The following is an 18811-nucleotide window of genomic DNA, read 5'->3' as shown; positions in this document are numbered from 1 at the left end:
GGTGGATGCTTTAGTTCAGGTCTGGGAGGAGATCCCTTAGGAGACCATCCGCCACCTCATCAGGAGCATGCCCAGGCATTGTTGGGAGGTCATACAGGCACGTGAAGGCCACACACACGACTGAGCCTCATTTTGACTTGTTTTAAGGACATTACATCAAAATTGGATCAGCCTGTAGTGTAGCCTGTAGCTGAACCTCGGCAAGACGGAGCTGCTCTTCCTCCCGGGGAAGGACTGCCCATTCCATGATCTCGCCATCACGGTTGACAACTCCATTGTGTCCTCCTCCCAGAGCGCTAAGAACCTTGGCGTGATCCTGGACAACACCCTGTCGTTCTCAACTAACATCATGGCGGTGGCCCGTTCCTGTAGGTTCATGCTCTACAACATCCGCAGAGTACGACCCTGCCTCACACAGGAAGCGGCGCAGGTCCTAATCCAGGCACTTGTCATCTCCCGTCTGGATTACTGCAACTCGCTGTTGGCTGGGCTCCCTGCCTGTGCCATTAAACCCCTACAACTCATCCAGAACGCCGCAGCCCGTCTGGTGTTCAACCTTCCCAAGTTCTCTCATGTCACCCCGCTCCTCCGCTCTCTCCACTGGCTTCCAGTTGATGCTCGCATCCGCTACAAGACCATGGTGCTTGCCTACGGAGCTGTGAGGGGAACGGCACCGCAGTACCTCCAGGCTCTGATCAGGCCCTACACCCAAACAAGGGCACTGCGTTCATCCACCTCTGGCCTGCTCGCCTCCCTACCACTGAGGAAGTACAGTTCCCGCTCAGCCCAGTCAAAACTGTTCGCTGCTCTGGCCCCCCAATGGTGGAACAAACTCCCTCACGACGCCAGGACAGCAGAGTCAATCACCACCTTCCGGAGACACCTGAAACCCCACCTCTTCAAGGAATACCTAGGATAGGATAAAGTAATCCTTCTCACCCCCCCCCCTTAAATGATTTAGATGCACTATTGTAAAGTGGCTGTTCCACTGGATGTCAGAAGGTGAATTCACCAATTTGTAAGTCGCTCTGGATAAGAGCGTCTGCTAAATGACTTAAATGTAATGTAAATGTAGTGTGGTTTTCCACGTTAATTTTGAGTGTGACTCCAAATCCAGAACTCCATGGGTTGATAAATTTGATTTCCATTGATAATTTGTGTGAATTTGTTGTCAGCACATTCAACTATGTAAAGAAAAAAGTATTTAATAAGAATATTTCATGCATTCAGATCTAGGATGTGTTAGTTTTGTGTTCCCATTATTTTTTTGAGCAGTGTATAAGGTCCCTCAGTCTAGCAGTGAATTTCAAACACAGATTTAACCACAAAGACCATGGAGGTTTTCCAATGCCTTGCAAAGAAGGGCACCTATTGGTGGACTGGTAAAAATAAGCAGACACATTGAATATCCCTTTGAGCATGGTGAAGTTATTAATTACACTTTGGATGGTGTATCAATACACACAGTCACTACAAAGATACAGGCGTCCTTCCTAACCCAGTTGCCGTAGTCGAGGAAGGAAACCGCTCAGGGATTTCATCATTAGACCAATTGTGTTTTTGAAACAGTTACAGAGTTTAGTGGTGTGATACGAGAAAACTGAGGATGGATCAACAACATTGTAGTTACTCCACAATTCTAACCTAAATGACAGAGTGAAAAGGAGAAAACTTGTACAGAAAAAAATATTCAAAAATATGCATCATGTGCCTCCTAAAGTGAAAAGAAATTAACTTTATGTCCTGAATACACAGTATTATGTTATGGGCAAATCCAACACAAAATATCGCTGAGAACCACTCTTCATACTGTATTTCCAAGCATGGTGGTGGCTGCATCATGTTATGGGTATGCTTGTCATCGGCAAGTACTAGGGAGTTTTTTAAAATAAAAATAGATGGAGTAGAGCTAAGCACAGGCAGTGTCCTAGAGGAAAACCTGGTTTAGTCAGATTTCCAACAGATACTGGGAGAGAAATTACCATTACAGCAGAACAATAACCTAAAACACAAGACCAAATATACATTAGAGTTACTTACCAAGACGACATTACATGTTTGGGAGTGGCATAGTTACAGTTTTTAGTTAAATTAAGACTTACCCAGAAAGACACTGCTAAAGGTGATTATAGCATGTATTGACTTGGGTGTGAATCCTGTCGTGGAAAATTGCAAGTTTATGTTATAATGCTTGTAGGATTGTTATAATGCTTGTATTACATTATAATAGTTGTTACATTCGACAGAATAGAGTATTGTGTGTGTGTGTTCCACTGAGGATGGGCCTCTATGAGATTGCACTGACAGAGGAGTGCAATCTAATGTTTTTGTGCTATACCGTACCAGGGTGAGACAGGTTCCAGTTTGGAGTAGCAGGGGGCCAGACACTGGTCTTTACAATAAGAACTGTTGACACAGCAGTAACTTTCTGCAGTGTTTTATAGATATCTTTCATAGAAATCTTAACCTTTGTGAACTGTTCCTAAGATCTGTGGTTTGTCATGTAAGTTGAGAGGGGTGTATCTTGGCTATAAAAGATCTTTGTACTTTTCTGGTGGTACTTTTCAATGGTTCATTAGAGATAGCGCATCATTGAAAGTCAAAAAGGACTATTGCAAAGCTTAATTATTAAAAAATATGTTGTTTAAGTATAACTCTGACTGGTGTGTAGTTTGTAACTCTCCTCATTTGGTAAAGCAGAAAAATGGCACCACAATCCTTATGTAAATGAGATATTTCTGTATTGAATTTTCAATAAATATGCAAACATTTAAAGAAAGAGGTTTTCACTTTGACATTATGTGTAGATGAGTGAGAAACATTTTTTTAATCCATTTGAAATTCAGGCTGTAACACAATAAAATATGGAATAAGTCAAGGGGTATGAATACTTCTGAAAGCACCGTACATACATACATACTGTACATCAATACAGGAGAGTTGTTATTCCCACTGAAGCAACAAAGACCCTTCACCATGACAAGGTGGAGTCCACGAGAGGGGAACAAAACTCTGAAACAAGGACCAGCACTGGGTGAAGCTGTGGTGGAGTCAAGGTTTCCAATGACCTAGAAGATATTGTTCATTAGATGGTTGGAGAATGTGCTAATTCTGTTTTATTTTTATATATTTTTCTCCACAATTTCGTGGTATCCAATTGGTAGTTACAGTCTTGTCTCATCGCTGCAACTCCCGTAAGACTCAGGAGAGGCAAAGGCCAAGAGCCATGCGTCCTCTGAAACACAACAAAACCAAGCCACAATGCTTCTTGACACAATGCCTGCTTTACCCGGAAGCCAGCCACACCAATGTGTCAGAGGAAACACTGTACACCTGGCGACCGTGTCAGCGTGCATGCTCCCAGCCCGCCACAGGAGTCATTCAAGCGCAATGGGAGAAGGACATCTCTGCCAGCCAAACCCTCCCCTAACCCGGCCAATTGTGCGCCACCCCATGGATCTCCCGGTCGTGACAGAGCCTGTACTCAAACCAGGATCTCTAGTGCCTTAGACCACTGCGCCACTAAGGATAATGTGCCTGTTCTTTGCAGATGGTTAGAACATTGGAGAATGAGATTTTTCTGGCATTCACTTAAAACCTGTCCGGCGATTTCTTCGAGCTGACACAATAAATATACTTAATGAACAGACAATCTATAAAACATGAAAAATAAAATGTTTCCAAAAAAAACAAATAAGGTATATTGTTCCATACATCATGATACTTCTTCCTCTTCCTCAGGCTCCTTCCTGGTTTGGACAGTTGCAGTCAATGAGTCATCTTCACCTTCCTCAACCTTGTCATGTCTCCTCGTCTTGGAAGATACTGATACAGTCTGGAATCAAACAGACATTATTACAGTATCATTACATAGAAACCAGTGGCTAATGAGAAACCTAATTCATAAGTTTAGTCACAAAACAATGGAGGACAGTGAAATACATATGTAGCAACTTAATTTGATCACCCAGTTGAGGGAACTGGAGAACTTCCCTACAATGTAGGACATTTAACACTTGTAGTGTATTTGAGGTTTAACCTATTTAATCCCATTAGTCACAATAGTGACCGTAAAAAAACATTTTCAGTTATAAGGTTTGAGAACAAGAGATTAAAAAAGTATGTTAACAATATAATGATAGGACAAAGATTTTTGGTACACACCCTCTTTAAGGTGTCGAGTATTGATATATGCATTTGCAATTACTCTGTACTTTGTTCAGTGTGGTCATAGAATGAGTAAACATGTTGACGGCAACAATAGTGACTGGCGGGATAACACAGTGCATCCAGGTGTACACATAGTTATACACATACATAGTTCTTGTTCTATCTAACTTTCTACTCTGTTCTTGCTTTTAGTTTCACTTTGAGTCAAGTTCTGGATATGTTGGATCTAGGTGACTGCCCAGACAAGGCATGCAACATTGCAGTTATCCCTCAAAATGAGAAAGATGCTGTCCTCAGTGATTGTGATAGCGATGGGTCAGATATGGACAATGAGGGGGAAACAGGCCATTTGCCAGCCAGGCTGTTGAATGCATATGCTGAACCTATGCAAACAGATCATGACAGAGACAACGTTATCATTGATGATGACCAAACCCTCGCCGTACCCCCTCTCCAACCCCCCACCCACCTCCACTGTTGATAATGAAGAGCCAAGGGCCTCTACACGCTAGAGGGTCCAGTCAGAAGAGCCAAGGGCAAAGCTGCAGGTGGTCATAAATAAAGATGGAGTGTTCAAACGATCAAAGAGGCCAGCCACCTCTGTGATTCCAAAACACATAGTATACAGTCCAAATGCTGCACAATGTGTCAATCAAAGCTGCCCCAACCCAATGGATGTTTTCCTTCTAATGTATCCACCCACCTTAAGAGAGATCACCATTGAAATGTCCAACATCTACCCCACCCAGACCAAGAACAAGCAACTGTATGATAGTAGGTCTGAGTGATTGTAGTTCAAAGTAGTGATGTACAAACTAATCGTGCACTTGGTTCTGAAGCCTACCTCTATATGTTCAGTGTAGGCCTCTACTTGAATGCATATTCTACAGGCTACCTCTATCCAAAATGTTACCTTTCTGTTCAATGTGAATGAATCACACGACTGCTATTCAGTTGTTAGTGCATGTTGCACTAAAATGTCACAATGACAATGCTACAATGAATATTAGAATAAGGTCATGGTACAATATTAATGTTTCAATGCATGTTGCAATAAAGTAACAATGTATGTTACAATAAAGTTATTATTATTATTCTCCAACCAGTTACAATTGTGACCGAACATAAAACACACGTTTTCACCTACTTTTCCATTAAAATTTAAAAAAATATATGATTTGATTTCTAATGACACATGATTTGGATATTTTAATGTTAAGGATTAAATGGGTTAAAAAGGCTTCTAAAGTTTGCAGTTTCCACAGAAATGTCAGATTAGATTTTCCTCATGAAAAATGTATCAACCCTTACAAAAATGTCTATAATAATTTTCATAATAATTCACATTTCTTGTTGCTGCATGATTATTTTCCTGCTGTAGCAAACTGACTCAAATTAAGATCCTACATCTATAACTACTCACAGCATATGTGTTCTGGTGCCTTGGCCATGAATGAACTCCTGGAAAATATAGTCCAGGAAAAGAAAATATATTAACTTGAGCAAAATCAATATATGATCATCTAATGCAAATGCATTCTTTTCACAATGCAAAATCAGTTCATGATATTACGGTAGTTGATATTACCTAGGAAACTGTCTGTATTTGCACCGGTACCATATGAGTGCAGCCACAGCAACAATCAGACAGATAATAACAATGAGTAGAACCCAACAGGCTGTAGAGGTCTCTGTGAAGAGAGAGGAGATACAGTTAATATAAGTAACAATCTGTATTTATAATTACATGTAATCATGTTGCCCAAGCAACCATCATGGCTCCAATGCAAAAACTTTCCTGCAGAAAACAAAGAGATAATACCAGGTTATAAGACATGTACATATACAGTAAGATATATGTGTGTATTATGACCATCTTAGTAATGGTTATACAGTACCTTTCTGTAGAAAGGGGAATAAGGCCATACATATGATATTAACACATGAAGTGAAATAAATAAACATCTGGCTCAACTTTGTTATCCATGCTCCAACACATTTCTCATAACTTCATATATGTGTATGCCAGGAATGCCAATATTGTTGCAGACACATTTCCCTATGGGACAATAAAGTATTCAAACATTCAATCAATCATATAACAATTATAAGCATCTTATAAACCAGCATGAGCAACGAGTTAAGCAACCAGCATGAATAGTGTGTGTGTGTGTGTGTGTGTGTGTGTGTCTCACTCTCTCAGGTACATCTCACCAGAGTATGCGTGTACATAGATGGAGCCAGTTGCTTGTCCATAGGGGTTGGAGGCCTCACAGACATAGAGACCATTCAGCTCAGAGTTGAGACTGAAGAGGTGCAGTATGTCTCCCTCAACTCTCACTGAAGACCCAGGCCGTGGCTGGACCACCCTGGGGGAGAGAGAGAGAGAGAAGGGCTTTGTGTGAGTTTGTGTGTGAGATAGGCAAAGGCATCATTTGACTACCATGATAATATATGAACATACTGAAGCTTCAAGCTAATCTGTTTCATATGTTTAAACAAGTGTACCTAACATTTACATTTAACTGAATTTAACTAGTTTACATAGAAGTCAGTACCTGCTCCAGGTGTAGTTGGGGTGTGGGTTGCTGTCTGCTACACATAGGAAGACTGTGGCTTTAGAGGCCTCACTAAGGGTAATGTTCACTGACTGAGGTGGATCTGAGAGAGAGAGAAATGGTTACAGATACTGCAGATATAGAATGTAAATAGACCTACACACTCATACCAAGACAGACCCATAACAATGACACTACAGGCTCTGAGCAGTGGGGAAACTTTAATGCACAGATGAGGCAACACTAAATCAAATCAAAATGATTTATATAGCCCTTCTTACATCAGCTGATATCTCAAAGTGCTGTACAGAAACCCAGCCTAAAACCCCAAACAGCAAGCAATGCAGGTGTAGAAGCACGGTGGCTAGGAAAAACTCACTAGAAAGGCCAACACCTAGGAAGAAACCTAGAGAGGAACCAGGCTATGAGGGGTGGCCAGTCCTCTTCTGGCTCTGCCGGGTGGAGATTTATAACAGAACATGGCCAAGATGTTCAAACGTTCATAAATGACCAGCATGGTCAAATAACAATAATCACAGTAGTTGTTGGCTTTTCATAGCCGATCATTAAGAGTATCTCTACCACCCCCGCTGTCTCTAGAGAGTTGAAAACAGCAGGTCTGGGACAGGTAGCACGTCTGGGGGAACAGGTCAGGATTCCATAGCCACAGGCAGAACAGTTGAAACTGGAGCAGCAGCACGGTCAGGTGGGGACAGCAAGGAGTCAGTCATCATGACAAGTAGTCATGAGACATGGTACTAGGGCTGGTCCTAGGGCTCAGGTCCTCCGAGAGAAAGAGAGCATACTTAAATTCACACAGGACACCAGATAAGACAGGATAAGTACTCCAGATATAACAGACTGACCCTAGCCCTCCGTCACAAACTACCGCAGCATAAATACTGGAGGCTGAGACAGGAGGGGTCAGGAGACACTGTGGCCCCATCCGATGATACCCCTGGACAGGGCCAAACAGGAAGGATATAACCCCACCCACTTTGCCAAAGCACAGCCCCCACACCACAAGAGGGATATCTTCAACCGCCAACTTACCATCCTGAGACAAGGCCGAGTAAAGCCCACAAAGATCTCCGCCACGGCACAATCCAAGGGGGGACGCCAAACCAGACAGGAAGATCACATCAGTGACTCAACCCACTCAAGTGACGCACCCCTGCTAGGGACAACATGAAAGAGCAACAGTAAGCCAGTGACTCAGACCCTGTAATAGGGTTAGAGGCAGAGAATCCTAGTGGAGAGAGGGGAACCGGGCAGGCAGAGACAGCAAGGGCGGTTCATTGCTCCAGAGCCTTTCCGTTCACCTTCACACTCCTGGGCCAAACTACACTCAATCATATGACCCACTGATGAGATGAGTCTTCAATAAAGACTTAACCTCGCTGGGATATGTGGGACGGTAGCGTCCCACTTGGCCAAAAGCCAGAGAAAATGCAGAGCGCAAAATTAAAATAAATTACTATAAAAATCAAATGTTCATGAAATCACACATGTAACATACCAAATTAAAGCTACACGTGTTGTGAATCCAGCCAACATGTCAGATTTCAAAAAGACTTTTCAGCGAAAGCAAACAATACTATTATCTGAGGATAGCACCTCCCCAAACAAAAGAGAGAAAACATATTTCAACCCTGCAGGCACGACACAAAACGCAGAAATAAAAATATAAATCATGCCCTAGCTTTGACAAGCTTCTTCTGTTGGCTCTCCAATATGTCCCATAAACATCACAACTGGTCATTTTGTTCGATTAATTCCATCCATATATCCAAAATGTCCATTTATTTGGCGCGTTTGATCTAGAAAAACCCTGTTTCCAACTTGTGCAACGTGACTACAAAATATCTCAAAAGTGACCTGTAAACTTTGCCAAAACATTTCAAACCGCTTTTGTAATACAACTTTAGTTATTTTTTAAAGTAAATAATTGATTAAATTGAATGTGGGATGATCTGTGTTCACTACAGAAAGAAAACAAACTGAAGCATGCTTTCTGGTCACGCGCCTCTATCTAACAGTACACATGAAGTGACCCACGTTCAAGATGGTACTTCTTCATTACACAAAGTAATAACCTCATCTAATTTCTAAAGACTGGTGACATCCAGTGGAAATGGTAGGAACTGCAAGCAAGTCCCTTAGAAATCTGGAATCCCAATGAAAACACATTGAAAAGAGAGTGACCTCAAAAAAAGAATCTGAATGGTTTGTCCTCAGGGTTTCGCCTGCTACATAAGTTCTGTTATACTCACAGACATGATTCGAACCATTTTAGAAGCTTCAGAGTGTATTCTATCCAAATCTACTAATACTATGCACATCTTATCTTCTGGGCATGAGTAGCAGGCAGTTGAATTTGGGCATGCTTTTCACCCAAATTTCCAAATGCTGCCCCCTATCCTTGAGGTTGAGACCGAGTCTGCGTCTCTCACATGGGTAGGCAGACCATTCCATAAAAATGGAGCTCTATTGGAGAAAGCCCTGCCTCCAGCTGTTTGCTTAGAAATTATAGGGACAATTAGGAGGCCTGCGTCTTTAGTTGGCTTCAACACTTACAGCACAGTTCATTCAGAAAGTATTCACACCCTGTTGAATTTATTATGGATAAATGAATAAACAATATCCCCATTTTAAATAGAATTGTATCTAGGTAAACTTATACTTATACTGTTTTATAAGTGATTTGACAATATGAGTTCATAAGAAGGGATTGTGTGACAGGACAAGGAGTAATAAAAAGTTAATGAACACCATTCCAACTAGGCAGAAACAAATGGGTTGGGGACTGTGTAAACACATAAGGTCGTTAGCCTATGGTTGACCCAACTGGAACTTAGCTCTGGGGTTTTTAGATAAGGCAGTGAGTGCATTCCTAGGTTTTCTGTTAATTATAACTGTCAGTTCAGTGGTGATCGATTATGTTGAGGGGTCAAAAGTTATCTGGGAGTGTGTTAGTAAGTTAGAATTAACTTTTCACCTTACTTTGTCCCGGTCAAGAGGAGGGGATTATGTTAAAGCAGTGAAATGACGTCATGATCTGTATATAAACTGCTGCACGTGATTAAGTGGCAGCGCGCTCCGAGAATAAATTCTATTACCTATTATTGAAAGACTGGTCTGCGTCTATTTTATGCAAACAAGAAATCTTACAAATTCTCATAAAATAGATTAAGGGCTTTCAATTGATGAAAGTACATTGGCATAATTAAATTATAGTAACACACCCCATGACATTTTCTACATTTTGTTGTGTTACAGTCTGAATGTAATATGTATTACATGTGTCATTGGCCTACACTTAATACCCCACAATGTCAAAGTGGAATTATGATTTTAGAAATGTGTAAAAAAAAATAAAAAAATGAAAAGATGAAATGTCTTGTGTCAATAATTATAATAATATAATAATTATAATAATTATTATTATTCAACTCCTTTGTTATGGCAAGCCGAAATAAGTTCAGTAGAAAAATGTTACTTAACAAGTCACATAATAAGTTACATGGACTCACTCTGTGTCCAATAATAGTGTTTCAAATGATTATTTGAATGACTACCTCATCTCTGTACTCCACACATACAGTTACTACACTGCTCAAAAAAATAAAGGGAACACTTAAACAACACAATGTAACTCCAAGTCAATCACACTGTCAAATCAAACTGTCCAATTAGGAAGCAACACTGATTGACAATAAATTTCACATGCTGTTGTGCAAATGGAATAGACAACAGGTGGAAATTATAGGCAATTAGCAAGACACCCCCAATAAAGGAGTGGTTCTGCAGGTGGTGACCACAGACCACTTCTCAGTTCCTATGCTTCCTGGCTGATGTTTTGGTCACTTTTGAATGCTTGTGGTGCTTTCATTCTAGTGGTAGCATGAGACGGAGTCTACAACCCACACAAGTGGCTCAGGTAGTGCAGCTCATCCAGGATGGCACATCAATGTGAGCTGTGGCATGAAGGTTTGCTGTGTCTGTCAGCGTAGTGTCCAGAGCATGGAGGCGCTACCAGGAGACAGGCCAGTACATCAGGAGACGTGGAGGAGGCCGTAGGAGGGCAACAACCCGGCAGCAGGACCGCTACCTCCGCCTTTGTGCAAGGAGGAGCACTGCCAGAGCCCTGCAAAATGACCACCAGCAGGCCACAAATGTGCATGTGTCTGCTCAAACGGTCAGAAACAGACACCATGAGGGTGGTATGAGGGTCTGACGTCCACAGGTGGGGGTTGTGCTTACAGCCCAACACCGTGCAGGACGTTTGGCATTTGCCAGAGAACACCAATATTGGCAAATTCGCCACTGGCGCCCTGTGCTCTTCACAGATGAAAGCAGGTTCACACTGACCACATATGACAGACGTGACAGAGTCTGGAGACGCCGTGGAGAACGTTCTGCTGCCTGCAACACCCTCCAGTATTACCGGTTTGGCGGTGGGTCAGTCATGGTGTGGGGTGGCATTTCTTTGGGGGGCCGCACAGCCCTCCATGTGCTCGCCAGAGGTAGCCTGACTGCCATTAGGTACCGAGATGAGATCCTCAGACCCCTTGTGAAACCATATGCTGGTGTGGTTGGCCCTGGGTTCCTCCTAATGCAAGACCATGCTAGACCTCATGTGGCTGGAGTGTGTCAGCAGTTCCTGCAAGAGGAAGGCATTGATGCTATGGACTGGCCCGCCCGTTCCCCAGACCTGAATCCAATTGAGCACATCTGGGACATCATGTCTCGCTCCATCCACCAACGCCACGTTGCACCACAGACTGTCCAGGAGTTGGTGGATGCTTTAGTCCAGGTCTGGGAGGAGATCCCTTAGGAGACCATCCGCCTCACCTCATCAGGAGCATGCCCAGGCGTTGTAGGGAGGTCATACAGGCACGTGAAGGCCACACACACACTACTGAGCCTCATTTTGACTTGTTTTAAGGACATTACATAAAAGTTGGATCAGCCTGTAGTGTGGTTTTCCAAGTTAATTTTGAGTGTGACTCCAAATCCAGACCTCCATGGGTTGATAAATTTGATTTCCATTGATAATTTGTGTGATTTTGTAGTCAGCACATTCAACTATGTAAAGAAAAAAGTATTTAATAAGAATATTTCATGCATTCAGTTCTAGGATGTGTTATTTTAGTGTTCCCATTATTTTTTTGAGCAGTGTATAAGGTCCCTCAGTCTAGCAGTGAATTTCAAACACAGATTTAACCACAAAGACCATGGAGGTTTTCCAATGCCTTGCAAAGAAGAGCACCTATTGGTGGACTGGTAAAAATAAGCAGACACATTGAATATCCCTTTGAGCATGGAGAAGTTATTAATTACACTTTGGATGGTGTATCAATACACACAGTCACTACAAAGATACAGGCGTCCTTCCTAACTCAGTTGCCGTAGTCGAGGAAGGAAACCGCTCAGGGATTTCATCATTAGACCAATTGTGTTTTTGAAACAGTTACAGAGTTTAGTGGTGTGATAGGAGAAAACTGAGGATGGATCAACAACATTGTAGTTACTCCACAATTCTAACCCAAATGACAGAGTGAAAAGGAGAAAACTTGTACAGAAAAAAATATTCAAAAATATGCATCATGTGCATCCTAAAGTGAAAAGAAATTAACTTTATGTCCTGAATACAAAGTATTATGTTATGGGCAAATCCAACACAAAACATCGCTGAGAACCACTCTTCATACTGTATTTCCAAGCATGGTGGTGGCCGCATCATGTTATGGGTATGCTTGTCATCGGCAAGGACGAGGGAGTTTATTAAAATAAAAATAGATGGAATAGAGCTAAGCACAGGCAGTGTCCTAGAGGAAAACCTGGTTTAGTCAGATTTCCAACAGATACTGGGAGAGAAATTACCATTACAGCAGAACAATAACCTAAAACACAAGACCAAATATACATTAGAGTTACTTACCAAGACGACATTACATGTTTGGGAGTGGCAGTTACAGTTTTTAGTTAAATTAAGACTTACCCAGAAAGACACTGCTAAAGGTGATTATAGCATGTATTGACTTATGGGTGTGAATCCTGTCGTGGAAAATTGCAAGTTTATGTTTTAATGCTTGTAGGATTGTTATAATGCTTGTATTACATTATAATATTTGTTACATTCGACAGAATAGAGTATTGTGTGTGTGTTCCACTGAGGATGGGCCTCTATGAGATTGCACTGACAGAGGAGATTTACGATGTCTTTGGGTAATAAAACCTAAAGAGCATTCCAGATAGTAAAGGTAATGTTCTTGTGCTATACCGTACCAGGGTGAGACAGGTTCCAGTTTGGAGTAGCAGGGGGCCAGACACTGGTCTTTACAATAAGAACTGTTGACACAGCAGTAACTGTCTGCAGTGTTTTATATATATCTTTTATAGAAATCTTAACCTTTGTGAACTGTTCCTAAGATCTGTGGTTTGTCATGTAAGTTGAGAGGGGTGTATCTTGGCTATAAAAGATCTTTGTACTTTTCTTGTGGTACTTTTCAATGGTTCAATAGAGATAGCTCATTATTGAAAGTCAAAAAGGACTATAGCAAAGCTTAATTATTAAAAAATATGTTGTTTAAGTATAACTCTGACTGGTTTGTAGCTTGTAACTCTCCTCATTTGGTAAAGCAGAAAAATGCCACCACAATCCTTATGTAAATGAGATATTTCTGTATTTAATTTTCAATAAATATGCAAACATTTCAAGAAATATGTTTTCACTTTGTCATTATGTGTAGATGAGTGAGAAACATTTTTTTTAATCCATTTGAAATTCAGGCTGTAACACAATAAAATATGGAATAAGTCAAGGGGTATGAATACTTCTGAAAGCACCGTACATACATACATACTGTACATCAATAGGAGAGGCAAAGGCCAAGAGCTATGCGTCCTCTGAAACGCAACAAAACCAAGCCACACTGCTTCTTGACACAATGCCTGCTTTACCCGGAAGCCAGCCACACCAATGTGTCAGAGGAAACACTGTACACCTGGCGACCGTGTCAGCGTGCATGCTCCCAGCCCGCCACAGGGGTCATTCTAGCGCAATGGGAGAAGGACATCCCTGCCAGCCAAACCGTCCCCGAACCCGGCCAATTGTGCGCCACCCCATGGTTCACCCGGTCGTGACAGAGCCTGTACTCAAACCAGGATCTCTAGTGCCTTAGACCACTGCGCCACTAGGGATAATGTGCCTATTCTTTGCAGATGGTTAGAACATTGGAGAATGAGATTTTTCTGGCATTCACTTAAAACCTGTCCGGCGATTTCTTCGAGCTGACACAATAAATATACTTAATGAACAGACAATCTATCAAACATGAAAAACATTTGGAATAATACATAGTAAAAATAAAATGTTTCCAAAAAAACAAATAAGGTATATTGTTCCATACATCATGATACTTCTTCCTCTTCCTCAGGCTCCTTCCTGGTTTGGACAGTTGCAGTCAATGAGTCATCTTCACCTTCCTCAACCTTGTCATGTCTCCTCGTCTTGGAAGATACTGATACAGTCTGGAATCAAACAGACATTATTACAGTATCATTACATAGAAACCATTGGCTAATGAGAAACCTAATTCATAAGTTTAGTCACAAAACAATGGAGGACAGTGAAATACATATGTAGCAACTTAATTTGATCACCCAATTGAGGGAACTGGAGAACTTCCCTACAATGTAGGACATTTAACACTTGTAGTGTATTTGAGGTTTAACCTATTTAATCCCATTAGTCACAATAGTGACCGTAAAAAAACATTTTCAGTTATAAGGTTTGAGAACAAGAGATTAAAAAAGTATGTTAACAACATAATGATAGGACAAAGATTTTTGGTACACACCCTCTTTAAGGTGTCGAGTATTGATATATGCATTTGCAATTACTCTGTACTTTGTTCAGTGTGGTCATAGAATGAGTAAACATGTTGACGGCAACAATAGTGACCGGTGGGATAACACAGTGCATCCAGGTGTACACATAGTTATACACATACATAGTTCTTGTTCTATCTAACTTTCTACTCTGTTCTTGCTTTTAGTTTCACTTTGAGTCAAGTTCTGGATATGTTGGATCTAGGTGACTGCCCAGACAAGGCATGCAACATTGCAGTTATCCCTCAAAATGAGAAAGATGCTGTCCTCAGTGATTGTGATAGCGATGGGTCAGATATGGACAATGAGGGGAAACAGGCCATTTGCCAGCCAGGCTGTTGAATGCATATGCTGAACCTATGCAAACAGATCATGACAGAGACAACGTTATCATTGATGATGACCAAACCCTCGCCGTACCCCCTCTCCAACCCACCACCCGCCTCCACTGTTGATAATGAAGAGCCAAGGGCCTCTACACGCTAGAGGGTCCAGTCAGAAGAGCCAAGGGCAAAGCTGCAGGTGGTCATAAATAAAGATGGAGTGTTCAAACGATCAAAGAGGCCAGCCACCTCTGTGATTCCAAAACACATAGTATACAGTCCAAATGCTGCACAATGTGTCAATCAAAGCTGCCCCAACCCAATGGATGTTTTCCTTCTAATGTATCCACCCACCTTAAGAGAGATCACCATTGAAATGTCCAACATCTACTCCACCCAGACCAAGAACAAGCAACTGTATGATAGTAGGTCTGAGTGATTGTAGTTCAAAGTAGTGATGCACAAACTAATCGTGCACTTGGTTCTGAAGCCTACCTCTATATGTTCAGTGTAGGCCTCTACTTGAATGCATATTCTACAGGCTACCTCTATCCAAAATGTTACCTTTCTGTTCAATGTGAATGAATCACACGACTGCTATTCAGTTGTTAGTGCATGTTGCACTAAAATGTCACAATGACAATGCTACAATGAATATTAGAATAAGGTCAAATGGTACAATATTAATGTTTCAATGCATGTTGCAATAAAGTAACAATGTATGTTACAATAAAGTTATTATTATTATTCTCCAACCAGTTACAATTGTGACCGAACATAAAACACACGTTTTCACCTACTTTTCCATTATAATGTAAAAAAATATATGATTTGATTTCTAATGACACATGATTTGGATATTTTAATGTTCAGGATTAAATGGGTTAAAAAGGCTTCTAAAGTTTGCAGTTTCCACAGAAATGTCAGATTAGATTTTCCTCATGAAAAATGTATCAACCCTTACAAAAATGTCTATAATAATTTTCATAATAATTCACATTTCTTGTTGCTGCATGATTATTTTCCTGCTGTAGCAAACTGACTCAAATTAAGATCCTACATCTATAACTACTCACAGCATATGTGTTCTGGTGCCTTGGCCATGAATGAACTCCTGGAAAATATAGTCCAGGAAAAGAAAATATATTAACTTGAGCAAAATCAATATATGATCATCTAATGCAAATGCATTCTTTTCACAATGCAAAATCAGTTCATGATATTACGGTAGTTGATATTACCTAGGAAACTGTCTGTATTTGCACCGGTACCATATGAGTGCAGCCACAGCAACAATCAGACAGATAATAACAATGAGTAGAACCCAACAGGCTGTAGAGGTCTCTGTGAAGAGAGAGGAGATACAGTTAATATAAGTAACAATCTGTATTTATAATTACATGTAATCATGTTGCCCAAGCAACCATCATGGCTCCAATGCAAAAACTTTCCTGCAGAAAACAAAGAGATAATACCAGGTTATAAGACATGTACATATACAGTAAGATATATGTGTGTATTATGACCATCTTAGTAATGGTTATACAGTACCTTTCTGTAGAAAGGGGAATAAGGCCATACATATGATATTAACACATGAAGTGAAATAAATAAACATCTGGCTCAACTTTGTTATCCATGCTCCAACACATTTCTCATAACTTCATATATGTGTATGCCAGGAATGCCAATATTGTTGCAGACACATTTCCCTATGGGACAATAAAGTATTCAAACATTCAATCAATCATATAACAATTATAAGCATCTTATAAACCAGCATGAGCAACGAGTTAAGCAACCAGCATGAATAGTGTGTGTGTGTGTGTGTGTGTGTCTCACTCTCTCAGGTACATCTCACCAGAGTATGCGTGTACATAGATGGAGCCAGTTGCTTGTCCATAGGGGTTGGAGGCCTCACAGACATAGAGACCATTCAGCTCAGAGTTGAGACTGAAGAGGTGCAGTATGTCTCCCTCAACTCTCACTGAAGACCCAGGCCGTGGCTGGACCACCCTGGGGGAGAGAGAGAGAGAGAAGGGCTTTGTGTGAGTTTGTGTGTGAGATAGGCAAAGGCATCATTTGACTACCATGATAATATATGAACATACTGAAGCTTCAAGCTAATCTGTTTCATATGTTTAAACAAGTGTACCTAACATTTACATTTAACTGAATTTAACTAGTTTACATAGAAGTCAGTACCTGCTCCAGGTGTAGTTGGGGTGTGGGTTGCTGTCTGCTACACATAGGAAGACTGTGGCTTTAGAGGCCTCACTAAGGGTAATGTTCACTGACTGAGGTGGATCTGAGAGAGAGAAAATGGTTACAGATACTGCAGATATAGAATGTAAATAGACCTACACACTCATACCAAGACAGACCCATAACAATGACACTACAGGCTCTGAGCAGTGGGGAAACTTTAATGCACAGATGAGGCAACACTAAATCAAATCAAAATGATTTATATAGCCCTTCTTACATCAGCTGATATCTCAAAGTGCTGTACAGAAACCCAGCCTAAAACCCCAAACAGCAAGCAATGCAGGTGTAGAAGCACGGTGGCTAGGAAAAACTCACTAGAAAGGCCAACACCTAGGAAGAAACCTAGAGAGGAACCAGGCTATGAGGGGTGGCCAGTCCTCTTCTGGCTCTGCCGGGTGGAGATTTATAACAGAACATGGCCAAGATGTTCAAACGTTCATAAATGACCAGCATGGTCAAATAACAATAATCACAGTAGTTGTTGGCTTTTCATAGCCGATCATTAAGAGTATCTCTACCACTCCCGCTGTCTCTAGAGAGTTGAAAACAGCAGGTCTGGGACAGGTAGCACGTCTGGGGGAACAGGTCAGGATTCCATAGCCACAGGCAGAACAGTTGAAACTGGAGCAGCAGCACGGTCAGGTGGGGACAGCAAGGAGTCAGTCATCATGACAAGTAGTCATGAGACATGGTACTAGGGCTGGTCCTAGGGCTCAGGTCCTCCGAGAGAAAGAGAGCATACTTAAATTCACACAGGACACCAGATAAGACAGGATAAGTACTCCAGATATAACAGACTGACCCTAGCCCTCCGTCACAAACTACCGCAGCATAAATACTGGAGGCTGAGACAGGAGGGGTCAGGAGACACTGTGGCCCCATCCGATGATACCCCTGGACAGGGCCAAACAGGAAGGATATAACCCCACCCACTTTGCCAAAGCACAGCCCCCACACCACAAGAGGGATATCTTCAACCTCCAACTTACCATCCTGAGACAAGGCCGAGTAAAGCCCACAAAGATCTCCGCCACGGCACAATCCAAGGGGGGACGCCAAACCAGACAGGAAGATCACATCAGTGACTCAACCCACTCAAGTGACGCAACCCTGCTAGGGACAACATGAAAGAGCAACAGTAAGCCAGTGACTCAGACCCTGTAATAGGGTTAGAGGCAGAGAATCCTAGTGGAGAGAGGGGAACCGGGCAGGCAGAGACAGCAAGGGCGGTTCATTGCTCCAGAGCCTTTCCGTTCACCTTCACACTCCTGGGCCAAACTACACTCAATCATATGACCCACTGATGAGATGAGTCTTCAATAAAGACTTAACCTCGCTGGGATATGTGGGACGGTAGCGTCCCACTTGGCCAAAAGCCAGAGAAAATGCAGAGCGCAAAATTAAAATAAATTACTATAAAAATCAAATGTTCATGAAATCACACATGTAACATACCAAATTAAAGCTACACGTGTTGTGAATCCAGCCAACATGTCAGATTTCAAAAAGACTTTTCAGCGAAAGCAAACAATACTATTATCTGAGGATAGCACCTCCCCAAACAAAAGAGAGAAAACATATTTCAACCCTGCAGGC

At 41.6% G+C, this 18811-nt stretch overlaps 1 protein-coding gene across 1 annotated transcript in view; it reads right to left on the bottom strand.

Moving 5' to 3' along the window:
* Positions 1-610: 610 nt before the first annotated feature.
* The window catches only part of LOC135519487 (nectin-3-like), a gene marked incomplete at its 5' end in the record, with an annotated part of 34278 nt that continues 16077 nt past the window's right edge, over positions 611-18811 (bottom strand). Inside the window, 10 exons of the mRNA XM_064944718.1 lie at positions 611-3835; positions 5594-5631; positions 5759-5861; positions 6385-6539; positions 6729-6831; positions 14144-14264; positions 16024-16061; positions 16189-16291; positions 16809-16963; positions 17153-17255. The remainder of the gene's footprint in view (positions 3836-5593; positions 5632-5758; positions 5862-6384; positions 6540-6728; positions 6832-14143; positions 14265-16023; positions 16062-16188; positions 16292-16808; positions 16964-17152; positions 17256-18811) is intronic.

This window comes from Oncorhynchus masou, chromosome 29 (assembly GCF_036934945.1).
Source record: "Oncorhynchus masou masou isolate Uvic2021 chromosome 29, UVic_Omas_1.1, whole genome shotgun sequence".
Taxonomy (NCBI): domain Eukaryota; kingdom Metazoa; phylum Chordata; class Actinopteri; order Salmoniformes; family Salmonidae; genus Oncorhynchus; species Oncorhynchus masou.
Note: the sequence above shows the minus strand (reverse complement) of the source record. Positions and strands in the feature narration are given on the sequence as shown.